Source organism: Sorex araneus, chromosome 6 (assembly GCF_027595985.1).
Source record: "Sorex araneus isolate mSorAra2 chromosome 6, mSorAra2.pri, whole genome shotgun sequence".
NCBI lineage: Eukaryota > Metazoa > Chordata > Mammalia > Eulipotyphla > Soricidae > Sorex > Sorex araneus.
Genome location: NC_073307.1, coordinates 16970355 through 16986279, shown reverse-complemented (window position 1 = coordinate 16986279; position 15925 = coordinate 16970355). Strand labels below are relative to the sequence as shown.

The 15925-nt window shown below is 39.4% G+C and overlaps 1 protein-coding gene across 2 annotated transcripts in view; it reads left to right on the top strand.

Moving 5' to 3' along the window:
* The window catches only part of KCTD16 (potassium channel tetramerization domain containing 16), a 296508-nt gene that overhangs the window by 267673 nt on the left and 12910 nt on the right, over positions 1–15925 (top strand). The window lies entirely within an intron of this gene.

The window sequence follows — 15925 nt, the reverse complement described above, 5'->3', positions numbered from 1 at the left end:
CCCAACGTCATCCCCTTTGAAATCAAACATGCCATTTCATCAGTAAAGACATGTATAGCACCCGGTTCATCAAGGTCAGACCCTATCACCTGAAGAATCTGCCACCATTACTCATCAATGCACTGGCCCACTTCTTCATACGCTACCTGTCTGAATACTAGGTTCCATCCCAATGGAAAATCATTCTGTTGTACAAGAAAGGAGACATCCACAACATCAGCAACTATTGCCCAATCTGCCAGTTGTTCGTCGTCTACAAGTTATTCACTCGAGTCATCCTGAATAGAATAGGCAGAACACTAGATGAAGGACAATCATGCTAGCAATCCAGGTTCCGAAAAGGGTTCAGCACAATCAATCATATCCATATGGTGACTAAGCTCATTGGATTTTTGTCAGAGTTCAAGATGCCACTCTGTCTAATGTTCATCAACTTAAAGAAGGCCTTTGATTCTTTTTAGCCTGAAGCAATCATCAAAGCCCTAGCCAAACAGGGCGTTCAAACTCAATACATCAGGATCCTCTGTGAGCTGTATTACGGATTCCTACCAGGATCTCACCATTCTATAAGGAAGTAATCATCAATGTAAAGATAGAGGTTCGGCAGGGTGATACCATTTCACCGAAACTCTTCAGTGCCACCCTCGAGAACGTCATGCAATGACTGGAATGGGAAAAAATGGGAGTGAAGGTAGATAGTCGGCAACTACACCACCTCCACTTCGCTGATGACATTGTTCTCATAACACAAACATTAGCCAAGCGACACAAATGCTGGCTGACTTCGACCTCGAGTGTGGAAAGGTGGAATGCAGCTATATCTCACTGACAATGTTCATGAAAAATGAACTAGTCCCTGACATTCCATTTGCTCTCAATGGAACAAACATCTCCCAATGCAGCAGCTATGTGTTACTGGGTTGAGATTTCAACACGAAGAACAACTTGGCACCAGAACTGCACAGGACAAGGAGAGCAGCATGGAACGCTTTCAAGAGCATTGAGAAAGTTATTAAGAGGACGAAGAACCTCTGTCTCCAGGCACATCATTTTGATGCCACTGTTCTTCCTGTACTAACATACACCTCAGAGACCTGGGTCCTATGAAAACAGGACGAGTACACTGTTCGGGTATCCCAAAGAGGAATCAAAAAAGCTATGGTTGGAATATCACATTTCACTGAAGTGAGAGAAGGAATATGGATTTCTGACCTCCATCGATGATCAAGAATCAGGGATGCTGTCTCGTTTGCTATGACTTTGAAAATCAGATGGGCCGGACACATAGTGCGATTTTGAGATGACCGCTGGACTAGGGCTGTTACCAACTGGATTCCACGGGAATTCAAAAGACAGCATGGCGACCCACCTACAAGATGGTCAAACTTCTTCATCCAAACCCTAAACGAATGGTTTGAGGCTCTTTGTGTTCGTGGAACCAGCAGATACCATTGGGCTACACTGGCACATGACAGGGACGAATGGAGACGTTACTGGCGTCTGCTGAGCAAATCAAAGATCAATGGGATGACAAGTGATACAAGTGAATATATTATTTCTTTTGAGGTACAGAAGCTTTTTAGTTTGGCTTAGACTCACTCAAGGAATTTTTGTTTTTGTTGTTTCCCTTTTGGTTTTTCTTGCTTGTGATTTTGATTTCATAAATAAAAAATTGATTTCAATATGAATTGTCAATGAGATTTTCCTATATAACTTTTTGTAGAAGCTTGCAATTTGGTATCTTACATTAATATCTTTAGTCCATTTTGAATTAATGAAATTCTTATCAAAATTTTATCAATTTTGACTCAACGTAGATACTATCAAAATTTAATTAATTTTTAATAGAAATGGGGAGAAAAATCCTAATATTTCTATGGAACCACAAAATAAATGCATAGCTAAAGTCACCTTGAGAAAGAAAACTTTGACATGTCACACTTCTTGTTTTCAAATTATATAACAAAGCATTAGAAATAAAAACACTCTTACATTGGCATGGAAATATACACATAAACCAGCATGATAGTGTGAAGAACTCAGAAATAAACCATTACATATATGACAGAAAAGGGAGTCAAGAATAAGAAAAAAATAATATTTTGGAAACAGTGTTGGAAAGACTGCATAAATACATAAATACTAATAAAAAAAGAATCTTTATTTTATAATATTCTTTTCAAATTCTTTTTATAAAACTCCTTTGCCACCTATTTTCCAAGTCTTAATCATAAAGATCATGTTACTAAAACTCTAATATGTAAAACAGAGAACATATTGGGTAGTCAGAGACCAAGTGATGGAGAACTCATCTATCTCTCAATAAAACTTTACCATGGTTATCCCAGGATGGATGCTATATACCTCTTCTGGTCTATAAATATTACTAATTTGTTTTGAGAGTAGATCTTTGCTTTTATTCCTTATTTAATATCTCTTTTAAATTGCTTGAGAGTTATTTTAAGTAAATTAGCTATGACAGTAATGATGGATTATACTTTTCAAGGATAGTCCATGATAAAAATAGAATGTGGAGGTACTGGGTAGTAGTGAAAATATGCTTTAGTTTGAGTATCTATTTTAAGAACAAAAAAATTGCTTACTTGGTAATTTTTGCTGAAAATATCTGTTAAATATTTCACAACCATGATTAATATCATCACTACAAATATGGGTATGAAATAACCAGTTACTTTTTGAAAAAGTCATTGTTCAATGTACATTGAATATATCCCTGGCATTGTGATTATTTTGTGGACAGCTACTTAATCCTCACTTCCCTATCAGTGAAGTACAGTTTTTTCACAAGATCTTCAGGTGAAGAAATTACAAATCATTAGCAGAACTAGGCTGTCTTGCAGATTCTTTTCTCCACAGTCCAACCTCTAAACCTCTGAACTAAAGCCTGACTCACTATAAAAATTCAGGTGCCAGACTGTCCAAGTCAGCATGATAACTCATCTCTGATATACTTCCACCCCTACCAACTCTGACAGTGTTGTTGCTTAACTTTCCTGCCTCTGCTTACTCTCTGTGAATATAATCAGAACATAACCTACATCCTCTAGACAATGTGAATATCAAGTGAGATCCTCTAAGCAAAGTATAGAAAAATCTTATAAATGGTATTAAACATTCAATTTTGTTTGTTATTTTTCACAGAATTAAGTAAATAATTTATTTAATTATCATTATTTAATTTTTTGGTGGGGACACTCTTTTTGGGTCACACCTGGCTGTGCCCTCAGGAATTACTCATGGCAGTGCTCTGGGGACCATATGGGATAGCAGGATTCAAACCCAGCCCAGCCTCACGCACATGCCAGGCAAATGCCCTAACCCCTGTACTATTGCTCTGGCCCTCGGCGGTCCTCAGCCCTCAGGGAGCTACTGACTTTTTCGCCATTCCCTTTTTTAGGGCAGCTCTAGCCAACAGAATGACAAAGTCTTCCATCTCCCCTACCTATGATAACGGCCAGGCACATCATGAATTTCTTGAGCATTTGTGATACGGCAAGTGGGATTAAGGAGCTGATCTCTTCACATTGATTAGTTAATTCAAATAAATTTTAAATACCCAGTGACTCTTTTGAGGACCTAGATTCCCAATGGGCTGGAGCGGGTAGGGCATTCTGCTTTGCACGCAGCTGACCCGAGTTCGATTCCTCTGTCCCTCTCGGAGATCCCGACAAGCTACCGAGAGTATCTCGCCCACGTGGCAGTCTGGCAAGCTCCCCGTGTCGAATTCAATATGCCAAGAACAGTAACAACAAGCCTCACAATGGAGACATTACTGGTGCCCGCGTGAGCAAGTCGATGAGCAATGGGATGACAGTGACAGTGACAGATTCCCGAAAATTTTATTTGGGGGCTGGCAGTGTATCCCAAGTGGGGTTCCTAGCAGCTGAGGGCAGGGTTGGGGACAGCAGGAACATGGGATTCTTGGCCAGTGATTCTGTGAGGGCCCTGTGGTGCTAGCCACCCCAGTGATGCTCAGAGAACCAGGTGGTGGCTGGGATCAAACTGGGTTGGTTACATGAAAGAAACGCACCTTCATCCTTGTGCTCTGTACCATCCTCGTACCACCCTTGCACTATGTCTCCAGCCCCAGACAGTTAACTTTCCTGTAGGGAGCTTGACTGTAGCTTGAATTGGAACTTGGATTGGGACAATTTTTTTAATTGTACTGGGAATACATTTAGATATTGGAATGCATTTTTAAATGTAATTTAAAACATAGGGCTGGAGCGATAGCACAGGGGGTAGGGCATTTGCCTTGCATGTGGCTGACCCGGGTTTGATTCCTCCATCCTTCTTGGAGAGTCCGGCAAGCTACCGACAGTATCCCACCTACATGGCAGAGCCTGGCAAGCTACACGTGTTGTATTCAATATGCCAAAAACAGTAGCTACAAGTCTCGCAGTGGAGACATTACTTGTGCCACTCGAGCAAATCGATGAGTAAAGGGATGACAGTGACAGTGACAGTGATTTTTCTACAGGATTTGATGTCGCCATGATGTGTGTATGTATGTGTGTGTGTGTTTGTGTGTGTGTGTGTTGGTGGAGGGGATCTTTATTAGAACCACTGTGTCCCATTCTGAAATTCTAATGAAAATGACAGTAATTAATCAGTGGCCATTTGGTAGAGGCACATGTGCAGACAGAGGTGCTAAATTCTGTAAACATTTCTATTCCAGTTTGATCTGAAAGCAGCCTTGTGAAAACAAGTTATTCTTTCTGTTTATGAAAAGCAGAAAGGGCAACTAAGTTTCCTTCATCTCCTTTCACTCAACCGCTTTTAGAATGATTGAAAATGGAATAGTTGGATTTCTGCCCAATAAATTTGTTTCAATATGGTGATGTTTCACAGTAGATTCATGTTGAATAGGCATTAGTCTTGGAGTTAGAAATACTGAAAATTAAAATCCTAGTCTCACCTTTTACTGGCATGGTGATTTGTGAAAAATTAGTTAAATTTTATGAAATGCATTATCAAAAACATAGGAATCACATTCACCTTCGACCAGTGTTTCACAACGTGGGGTGATGTTGCCTTTCAAGGGAAATTTGTTAATATCTGAGACATTTAGGCTTTTCTAGACCAAATAGCAGTCATATTCCTGGCAAATTGTATGGGCAAGGAAAACTACACACCCAAAAATGCACAGGGTAGGACCCAAGCAATTATTTAGCTCAAGTATTAATAGTGCCAACATAGGGAAAGCCTGTCTTAGAGTGCTATTGTCAGCATTAAATACTGTTTTAAAAACGGGGAAGTTCACATGTGAAACACGATTGGTGTTCATAGTTCATTCGTTCCATTTTTCAGGCACTGCTCACTAATGTGAGTTCCCAGGCTTCTGTCAGGCACAAGGACTGTGATAAACTGATTCACACTGAGATGTCACACTGACACTTCTACTACAACTATAGGCAATTTAAAGTAAGGCTTTCAATTTATCGGTTATGAATAAGTCTCTATGATGGAAGCTCAGTCTGTTGATTTCTGGTGAAGTTTGGTCCTCTTGAGCATCCCTTAAAGTACTAGGTAGAATTTGACATTGCAATTCTTCTGAATATTCTAATGGTTAAAAGTTAATGAGATAATATAGGTCAAGTGCCCGACCCTGCATGTGACATCATCAAGTAGTCACTCATTTTCTCTCCAATCCCTTCTTCCTCTTTCAGCCATTCATATGCTATTTAAAAGGAATCTTTCCCAAACTTCTATCTTCTGAAATCAATCAATCACTATCATCCCATTGCTCATCAATTTGCTTGAGTGGGCACCAGTAACGTTTCTCATTCTGAGACTTATTGTTACTGTTTTTGGCTTATCCAATGCACGGCTAGCTTGCCAGGCTCTGCCGTGCAAGCGAGATACTCTCGGTAGCTTGCCAGGCTCTCCGAGAGGGGCGGAGGAATCGAACACGGGGGACAGCCGCATGAAAGGCGAACGCCCTACCGCTGTGCTATCGCTCCAGCCCGTCTATCTTCTATCTACTCTATAACAGACTTTTCCACAGAAGCTGTTCCCCATCCCAAAAGTTTGAATAATTTTAAACGTGAAATTCTATTTGTTTGAGTTTCATTTATTGGCCTTTGGCCAAAAATGACTTTGTACATATCTGTCTTTGGTCCAACTTGTAACCCTGACATGGTCTCAGATGGGACTCCAGGGCCAGAGTAATGGTCACCTTTCTTCTTCTCGTTGTAAAACAGGGGCCTCTAAGGTCCTTTGCAGGCCACGTACCTGCCATTCTGTCTGGTCTGGCCATAGGGAGATTCACTAGCATGACCGTGATTGCTTTTCTTTTCATCCCTTCCTCCCGTCCCAGCACTTTCTGCTCCTTCTTTCCCCTCACGTCCTCTTGTTTTACTACGACTGTTGTCTCACACTTTATTGTTGCTGTTTTTATATAAATTCTTGTTGCGGTATCATGCTTATAATATTACTGAGATTATCATCTCATATATTTTATGCCCATCACCAGAATGTCTAGTTGGTTTTCTATCAGCTATGGTTCTCATCATCCAATTTTATTTCTGACTCCCACCAACTCCTTTAAAAGTAGTTTATAACGTACAAATGGTTGAAGACAAATTTTTTTATCTATAATTCTAATAAAACCTAAAGTGTTCTCTAGATCTTAAACGAGTGCTTTGAGTTTATGTAGCCTTACTCCCCACTGTAGAATCAACAGAAGTTTATGTTTGAAGTAAGAAATATGGAAAGAAAGAAAGAAAGAAAGAAAGAAAGAAAGAAAGAAAGAAAGAAAGAAAGAAAGAAAGAAAGAAAGAAAGAAAGAAAGAAAGAAAGAAAGAAAGAGAAAGAAAGACAGAAAGAGAGAGAAAGAAAGAGAGAAAGAGAGAAAGAAAGAAAGAAAGAAAGAAAGAAAGAAAGAAAGAAAGAAAGAAAGAAAGAAAGAAAGAAAGAAAAAGAAAGAGAAAGAAAGAGAGAAAGAGAGAAAGAAAGAAAGAGAGAAAGAAAGAGAAAGAAAGAAAGAAAGAAAGAAAGAAAGAAAGAAAGAAGAAAGATAAAGAAAGAAAGAAGAAATAAAGGGAGAAAGAAAGAAGAAATAAAGAAGAAAAGAAAGAAAAAAATAGAGAGAAGGAAGGAAGGAAGGAAGGAAGGAAGGAAGGAAGGAAGGAAGGAAGGAAGGAAGGAAGGAAGAAGAGAAATTATGTTTTCACTCTCCCTTCTTTGAGGAGCTATCATGTATTGATTGGTTGTTGAATGTTCATTAGACAGAATTCACAAATATTAGCTGACTAGAAAATGTGATTTTTCCTTTGATAATTCAATATACACTAAACACACTATAGATACCGGAGCAGCTCCCATAAAACTGAAGATAGCTGAGGGACGTGACATCCCACACATTTTAGGAAGAACAGTAGTAATAAGTTATAAGAATGTATGGATATATAGATTTATACACACATAAAAACAATAACATATACAAAATAAAATATCTGTGAACACCTGAGTTTTAAAGTTGTCCAATGAGTTGATGACTTGTGAAAGTTATTGATGGACTGGAATAACTATGAATTCCATGCATAAAACTCATATGAGGCTCCTAGTATGTTTTAATATCACTAGTGTAAAATTCTCATCATGTTGAGTAATGTGTTTGCCAAACAGGAGAGAGACTTTATGTTAAGAGAGGTCTGGATTTGACTATATAATTTGTCACTTGTCAACTTTGTGACTTTGGATCAGATAATTAACCTCTTTGAAGTACACTTTCCTCTTCCATAAAAAGAGAAGAATAACAACTCCCACCTAATAGGATTGTTGTGAAAATTAAATGATATAACATGCTGAGCACAAAAACAGACACAGATGAGGTCCTTAATAAATTACATGTATTATTATTTTACTGAATTTCTGATTTTGGAGCTATTACCCTATTTGCTGTTGGAATAATTATGTGAAACAGGTGGCAAGAGAGCCTTTTGGTGTCCCTAATTAGTATTAGTCACATTTGTTTGGACAAGTAACAAAGAGGCTACTATTTCAGAAAAGAAACAAGTCATCTTTAAAGTAGCCAAGAGAAGTGATAGTGTTGTCACCTATCAGGACAAGTTTAGTAGGAGAATTTCATAGAGCTCCAAAGACAGCAGGTAAATTAGACAGATATAGTATTTATATGAATTTAATGTAGTTACTATAAATTTAAAATATTATCCTCACTAAATTAAGGGAAAGGAGAATTTCTTGAAATATTAAAATTATAAACCCAGGAATAGGATCTACTATCTACAGGGCTCTCTCTCTAAACTATTACTTTATTTTCTTTGTTACTTTGCATCTTTCTGCATGAACGCCCTCTCCATATGTTAGCTCAGATGATCATTATAATCATATTCTTCTATTTTGGAACATATATACCCTTAATTCCACTCCAACAGTCTTTACAAGTGAGAACTCAGCTCAGGACACACACCTCTGCCTGCTTCATTCACTAAGTGTGAAAATAAACACTTCAAATACTGGTTACTGTGTTTCCTTTTGCTGTTATGCATCGGCCCCTGGTTGACAATCCCTATGGAGAATTTAGAATAAGGAAGTGGCAGTTTCCTAATGAAAAAGTCGGGTGGGGAGAGTGGAGAGATAGTACCACTAGCAGGGGGATTGACTTACACCCAGTTGAACTGGATTTGATGCCTGGCTCTGCATATAGTCTCCCTAACACCACCAAGTGTGATCCCTGAGAGCAAAACAGGAGTAAGTCATCACCACCATTGAGTATGGTCCATAAACAAAACCCAAAGCAACCAAACAAGAAACCCCTCCCAAAAAATACAAGCCCAACCCAGAGAAAGAAGGGTGTTTTTACTGGAATTGGGGTGGGGGAGATCAAACAAACTTTATAATTTTATATATTTTATTTTAAGAGACAAAATGATCCAATAATTATTTATTAAGAGAAGTTAGAACTCTTGTTGTTTTGAGGAGCTTCTTTATAACAAGAGAATAAAAATGAAAATGGAAGTGAGCATCTTGAAAAGAACTAGGTAGGAAAAGGAAGTGAAATCAAACTGTTCTTATTAGACAAATAAGGATTTGGGGGGAAGTGTTAGCCAAGTATGAACTTACCTGAAAATGATGGCTCAGAGAAGGACATCTTGTAGAAAGAAAAAAAAAAAAAAAAAAAAAACCACCAAGCAAAGTGTTCAAGCACCACTTGAAGAGAAAAGCAATAGGTCAGGAAGTCAAAATTTAGTATTTCTTGCTTTATGCAAATTATTAAATTGCTTAATTTAGTGAGAAATCCCACATGCAAAAAATCTGAGGAAGAAGGACGTATCTGAGTACCATCAAATTGGAAAATTATAGGAAAAGTGCCCCATGGGCTAAATAGTTAGAGAAGTAAATTTTTACGTCAGGTTGTATAATTTTTACTTCAATACATTTTTATAGTTTTAAAACTTGAAGTAGCCTTGCATAATAGCATTAAGTAATTCCATGTACCATCATTGAAAGGGATTTTTATATACTAATAAATATATGTGTTAATATATTGTATACATATATTTATACACAGCCTTCCAATTCTGGATATTCCTACAAATTTTGTTCTTATCACTTCCATTCAGCATGTTTTAGTCATATGCATATTAAATCAGTGTTTTCCAGTATAATGACATTTACATGCTAGAATTTTCATTCCTTGGGGGACTGGGAAGGTTGATAGGGTTAAAGCCTTGCTGTATCTCTCACACTCTCTATGTCATAAATTACTTTCTACAAATATTTTCACCCATTCATTTATTATGTAGGCCATCTGTGATATGCCGAGGAACCCTGGCCTGAATGTTCCTGGGGCATTCATTAGAGTAAAGAAGGGATCAATTTAGCATGATACTCTCCGTGTCCATCCACTTAAATGCAAACTTCATCAGTCACAGTATCACAATCATCCTGTTGCTCATCAATTTGTTTGAGCGGGCACCAGTAACATCCTCATTGTGAGACTTATTGTTACTATTTTTGGCATATCCAATACGCCACGGGTAGCTTGCCAGGCTCGGCCGTGCGAGCGCGATACTCTCGGTAGCTTGCCGGGCTCTCTGAGAAGGGCAGAGGAATCGAACACGGGTTGGCCACGTGAAAGGCGAACGCCCTAACGCTGTGCTGTAACATAATAGGAGACAAACACCTAAGGATAGTATAGAAAAGGGCCAGGAGGATCTCCCTGTGACTTGGAAGCCGCTGGTCTTCTCTGGGGGAGAAGGCAGTTGGGATAGAGAAGGGACCACTGAGTAAATGATAGTTGGAGGACTCGCGCGGGATGGGAGATGTGTGCTGAAGGAGACTATGGACCTAACATGACGGCCACTTAGTACCTGTATTACAAACCATAACACCCAAAGGGAGAGAAAGAGTAAGAGGAAATGTGCCTCTTACAGAGGTGGGAGGCAGGAGGGTGGGGGAAGCGGGGTGTGGTGGGATGGGAGGTGTCACGGGAGAGATACTGGGAACATTGGTGGTGGAGAATGGGCACTGGTGGAGGGATGAGTACTCGATCACTGTATGACTGAAACATAATCACAAAAGTTCGTAAGTCTGTAACTGTATCTCACGGCGATTCATTAAAATAAATAAATAAATAAAAGTTTAAAAAAGAGAAAAACAAAATAAGGGATCAACTCATTACATCTAATATGAGAAACCTATAAATAAGCCTATGGCCATATCCAGGAATACATACTGTCCCCGTAAGTGCATACTGTGGTGTTGTAGACAAAACCTGCTGAGGTAAAGAATGACTTAAATTGGGTTGAAGGGAGATAACCCCCCTGGAAGTGGTGCTTAACCGAAGCTCTTGAAGACTAAAATGAACTAAACGGGTGAGAATCGATGTAAATGTTGCCGGCAAAGGAAAGAACACATGCAAAATCCCAATGGGTAAGAAAGGGCAGTGGCCAGGAACCGAACTAAGAAATGTTTTTCTTTAAGTTCCTCTTTCTAAATTCTCCATTCAAGCATGCGTCCCAGCAGCTCAAGCTAGAGCTGTGTCAGTCTATCTTTTGCATCCCTCTTCCCAAGTCAGCAGGCCTCTTCTTAGGTCCTGTCCATAGGCGGCGCTAGAGGAAACCACATTCTTTTAGTATTTATTATCATCAAGCCAGCTTTTACTTGTCCCAGGAGCATTTGGTCTGTTCCCGGTTTCCGCCTGTTTTCCCTTGCAATGCCCAGAACTAGATCAGAGGCCTGCGCCCGACCGCCACAGGATGTCTGTTGGAAAGTTCTAAGCTCTAATAACCTTCTCCCTTCATTGTCTCCCCCAGCCAGAGGGTTGTTAGCCGCATCTTGCAGTCACTATCTTTCTCCATTCAGGGTCACCGTTTTGCATGTTCATTCCTCCAGTATGTTTAGCCAATTTCTTATATTAAATTTTTCTCGTTAAGATAAAAGGTAGAGTGTCTCTTTTTCTTGACTGGTCCTGACAGATGTGTAAGCGGTTTAATTCTCCTCGTGCCCAAACTTGCCATCTCTTAATGAGAAACCTCTGCGGAGTCCATCCAAGGCCAAATGTCACGGTGAAAAAGGGGAATCACAGGCAAGCCATGATTGTCAGCCTGAAGATGCATTTATTTTTCTCAGAAGCTTGCATCATCCGCCTGTTCCTCATTGCCACTGTGCAGTATCTTTTCCAAGGTTAGCAGAATTATAAAAACATCAATTTGAACATTATTGACTTTTCAACTGGGATACCCAGAAAGTCTTTCCGCAACCTCAGTAAATTAAATCTGGCCACCCAGCTCACAGACTGGCAGGCTCCTACATCATTGACAGAGCAGAGAGGGGGAAGCAGCGTTCCCAGCTGTTGCTCTAAGTGATGAGCGTTGCACTCACAACCATTAGCAGGTGGAGAATTTGAAGGACGGGTAGATGGCAGTTGCCTCTGTTAAAAATGCATAAGCACTTTGCGAGTTTGCTAAGTCATGCTTCACTCAGCTTGGTTTGAATTTTTCATAGGGGAGAAGCTTTCTCTAGTCATTCTTCTTTACTCCTCTGGAGACAGTGAAGACTTCACAATGAGGGCTCCCTGATGGAGAGTCCAAATCCAGACTACTTCCTTGATTGATTCTCAGCTATTCCAAGAAAAGAAACCTCTCTAAAACAACCCCTTGGTCACGCACTATGTCAGAACACGGAGGCGGTCACTCTCAAGTCCTCCACCCAAGTCAGGCCTCCCTAAGGGTGCAGTATTCATTTGCCTAATACGATAGAGGATCATTGTGCTTCATAACATGGTCCCCTAGCCAGACCGAGAACTGCATGTATATTGCAACTTATACTAATTCATTCATCAAACATTTGTCAATCTGCTATTATGCACCAGGCACCAAGAATCATATAAAAGACACCCGGAAATTCAACAATGCTTTGTTTTAAATATATATGATACAGGGGGTTGTAGAGATAGTTCAGTGGGTAGGGCATTTGCCTTGTATATGGCCACCCTGGCTTGCCTCTGCATCCTCTTTGGTCTTCCCGAATTCTGCCAAGAGTTAACTCTGACTGAAGAGCCAAGAGTAAGCCATGAGCACTGCTGAGCATGACTAAAAAACCATATGTGTGTGTGAGTGTGTGTGTGTGTGTGTGTTAGAGACTCAGTATGTGGCACAGTAGTAGAACGTATGCTTCACATGTGGGTATTATCCCTGTTTATGTTTATTTAAAATACTTAAAATGAACACTTAAAGAGGACAGGAAATAAAGTACAACAGACTGGTTACTTCCCTTGCATATGGGCATCTTCCTTCAATTCCCAGCACCACATATGGTTTCCTAAACTCTGCCAGGAGTGATCCTTGACCACAGGTCAGGAGTAAGTGCTGAGCACTCGTGGATGTGGTCCAAGAACCTCCCCCCCAACAACAAATGAAGAAGGAAAATACAAATAAATAAAAATATTAAGTTGCAGATCAGCAACTGGTTAGAAATGACTCAAAAATGTAATCACTTTTATTTTTTGCTCTTTTAATAATTCAAACCTTTCTGGGAACAAACTGTTCCTCTCCCCACATGACTAATCAATTTCAACCTGATTCCACCTCAAATGGAGAGAATTATTCCATCCAATATTGAAACATTAGCAAAGTAGAGCAAAAGCATGCTGCAGTCTGAAGTACTAAGGCATTTATGAGATTATTCTCTTTTTGAGTTAGAGGAGAACTCAAATACTCTAGGGTTACAGAATTGGCCTTTCCTAGGTCTTTCCTCATGTTCTAGAACTGATGAGCACATATGTGTAGGTGTGCAAAGGTGGGTAGATCCAGTGACCCCATGCTTCTGTTTTCTGGTTTCGGATGTCTGCTGTGGTCAGTTTCTTGCAGGGAAGGGGAATAATCAGACATTGCTGAAGAGGAAATAGCTGCTTATATTCTCATATTTGAACATATTTTTCATATTTCACAATGAGTCTTCACATAGCACTTCCATCTGGGCCATATTCATACTATTTTCCTTTTAGATTTCCACATATAATATACTTTATTTCAATTTTTTGTTAACTGAGATATTTTGACTGATTAAAACTTCCTTAGAATGATGTGAGGGGAGGCCAGAGAAACGAATATATGCTCTTAAGAGAACACGAGCTTGAAAGAGCAAGCAAGCCAGCAAAGTCCATGTTCAGGAAGACAAGCAAGTGAGCTAAGTGTTCAAGGCAGAACATGGGCCTGAGAAAAGAAAGCCATAAAACATAGGCTTGAGAAGTCATCTTATGAATTATCTTGCCAAACTGGTAAAATATTCAAATGTTCTCATAAAATATTGAAACATGTGATAGTATAATAGTCTCCACTAAAATTAAGTTCCTCAATTTCCCTTTAATAGCAATAGTGCTTAAAAGAAGTAGAAAGTAATACTTCTATTGGCCCAGATGCAAGAAGATGCCAACAGACATTTAAATGTGTGGGCACGGAAGCAGCCTCTCTGCAGAGTCAGGGGCCAGGGCAGGCTGAGTGCTATTTTCCACATAGTTACACAGCCCTCCCCTTCCCTCTCGTACCTGTGTGTTAAAATGGTTTGTAGAAAAAGTTCGGGTTTCTCTCCTAAGACTATTGAATGGGATAATTTTCCATGGCATAAGGTAACTTCATGGCAGAAAACACAAACTTGCATTTCTACCTGCCTCACCAAGTTCGTGGCACAAAATCCATTGTCATCTGATTTGAAGGTGATAGGGGCAGACATATCCCAGCATGCTTTGCCCCTCTTGTTTCTCAGTTCAGTTTCTGAACTTTTCAGAGAAAGGATCAAACTTGGTCTGCTCAGTGCGGGTGTGATTATTTTTCATTGACCCAAGTCTTGATGCCCGTGTGGATGGCGTCCTTTGGAATGGCAGAGGCCATTTCTACTGTCTGAAGGAGAAAAACACCCTCCTCAAAATCCGTTCTGGCAGACAGAACCACTTTCTATTGCTGATATTTTCAGGCACCAGCTGGTCCATATGCAGCAGCTCCTCTGTTGCATGGAAGATATTTATTTGCGATCGTCTGGGATAACGAGGACAAGGCTTCTGTGGTGATTCCTTTTGGCTAATTGGATCTTTGCATTTAATTTAATGGCTATATAAATACAATGTTTCCTCAGTTACGTTTTAAAAGATGGTTTGAAACAGAGTATACATTAGAGATTTTTACAGAATTGTGATTTACAGATTATATATTTTTTGCCTCTAGAAAAACATGTAAGCTGCTTAAAAATGTTTATATCTCTGAGATATGAAAAGGGAAGGCATTACATATGACTGAATATTTTCTTAGTATTTTTTATTCTAAGTTTTCTTTACTTTGACCATGTTGGAAATGGAAACATAAAATGTGATTTTTGTAATGCAGTGCATGATTTATGAGAATAAGATATGAAACAAAAACTGTGGATTCTTTCATACATATAAATATACCATTATATCTTTGTTCTTAGAATTCGAGCTTTAAGATGTGTCCCAACCACCACCTCCAACAACAACTTCTATGGCTCTCGTGCAATAAATTAAATATGAGGTACCCATTGAATAGCTCATGCAGGGTAATGCTACCATATTCATGACTCCAAGTTCTTAGGCTAGACGTCTATGAGCCATGACTCAGCATGGTGCTTTGTGCCATGATTGTAGATTATGTAGTTCAAAAAGCCATCAAGAAAGAGCCATAAAGAGTATTTCTTCTTTTTTAAATTTAATTTTTTAAAAATTGAATCACTGGGATTCACAGTTACAAAGTTGTTCATGATTGGGTATCAGTCACACAATGTTCCAACCTATCCCTTTACCAGTGTTCAATTTCCACTATCAATGTCCTGAGTTTCCCTTTCCCTCCTGTCACAAGCTCCCTGCCTCTATTGGAGGCTCTCTCTCTCTCTCTCTCTCTCCCCTCTCTCCCTCTCTGTCTCTCTGTCTCTCTGTCTCTCTCTGTCTCTCTGTCTCTCTGTCTCTCTGTCTCTCTCTCTCTCTCTCTCTCTCTCTCTCCTCTCTTTCCTTTTGGACTTATGGTTTTCAATAGAAGATACTGAAAAGTTATTATTAGATATATCCCTTGACCAACTTTCAATACATAGTTCCTATGCAAAATTATAATTTCCAACTCTGATTGTCATACAGGTCCCTTCTCTACCTTAACTGCCTTTCGGTCCCCAAACATGCTTGTGGCAAGCTTCCAACCATTGACTGGTTCTCCTGGCACCTCAGTGGCCTTGGATATTAGTCTCATACTTTTTTGTTTTTAATATCAGAAAATGAATGCTGTCATTCTATATCTGTCCCTCTCCTTCTTACTCATTTCACTCAGCATGATACTCGCCATATCCATCCACTTATAAGTGAATTTTATGACTTCATTTTTCCTAACAATTGAGAGTTTCTGTGTCAAAAAAAAGGGCTCTGCTTCCAAATAGTGGA